A 1,541-nucleotide genomic window follows, 5' to 3' on the forward strand; every position below is an offset into this window, starting at 1 on the left:
GGAGGGAGAGGAGAAAGGAATAAAAATAAGATAGGGGTAAAAGAGTAAAAAAAATAAGAAAAAATAAAAGTGAAGGTAATGATAGATATCATAAATGGGTTTTGTGAGTGGGTTTATATGGGAGAGAAAGGAGAAAGAGAGAGAGGAGAAATGGAATAAAAATAAGATAGGGGTGAGTAAGAATAAAAATGAAAATAAAATAAAAGTAAAAGTAATGATGGAGATATGTCAGTATTGCATGGGGCAGAGGTCAACCATTAAAGTTTCAGTAAAGTGGGGGTTACAAAGGACAATGTTATAGTGGTTAGTACAGATATTTAGAATTATATTTCAAGTATAATAGCAATTAAATGATGTGAGATAAAGGATTAAGAATTAAATTTAAAACTTAAAATTAAAACTTAAAACCTAAACTTAGAATTATAAACTAAGAAAAAATACACCCTAAAAACTACAAAACTAAAAACCACTGAAATGAAACTAACTAGCTTCTAAGATACTTATGTTGGAAATCCTAGCTATTTTCTAAGATGCTTATGTTGACAGAGGGGTAGAAGAAAAAGAAGAAATTATACACACACAAATACATACATATATACATACATATATACATACATACACATATATAAATATACATACGTATATACATACGTACATACATACATACATACACACACACATACATACATCATCATCGTTTAATGTCCGTTTTCCATGCTGGCATGGGTTGGACGGTTTGACTGGGGACTAGTGAGCCAGATGGTTGCACCAGGCTTCAATCTGATCTGGCAGAGTTTATACAGCTGGATGCCCTTCCTAACGCCAACCACTCCGAGAGTGTAGTGGGTGCTTTTACGTGCCACCGGCACAAGGGCCAGTCGGGTGATATAAATATATATAGTTCAATAATAAGATAAAGTCTTTATAAGAATTTATCAAGTAGCTAGCGTGAAAAAACCTCATAAGGGAAAAATCCATCATTTATTCCTTAAAATATATTTATCTATACATGAATGCCTCATGCTAAGAGGGACTCTAACTTCAAACTACCATAATAAACACATTTTTACTGAACGCGAGGAAATGCAACTCTCAAAGCTAGCCCCCTAAAAACAGACTAAACTGTAGATCATAACTTCGTAATTATTACAGTAATATGCACCTTTTACTGATCAGTACAGTATGGTCAAGACACATAAAAATAAACAAAAAATCAACATACCAGATGAACACTTCATGTATTCAGCATAGTACATAGAAGATTGTTTATCCTTATATATCTATGTAAGAGGCGGGCTTTTCGAATTGCACCTCGGTACATGTGTTTTTTCAGAATAAAATTCAGCACTGAATATATTCTGGTTATATTTATAATTCAATAATAGGATAAAGTCTTTTATAAAATTTATCAAGTAGCTAGCGTGAAAAAACCTCATAAGGGAAAAATCCATCATTTATTCCCTAAAATATATTTATTTATATAAGGGCATTAATACATAAATGCCTCACACTAAGAGGGACTCTAAGGTCAAACTGCCATA

The sequence above is a fragment of the Octopus bimaculoides genome, chromosome 2 (assembly GCF_001194135.2).
Source record: "Octopus bimaculoides isolate UCB-OBI-ISO-001 chromosome 2, ASM119413v2, whole genome shotgun sequence".
NCBI lineage: Eukaryota > Metazoa > Mollusca > Cephalopoda > Octopoda > Octopodidae > Octopus > Octopus bimaculoides.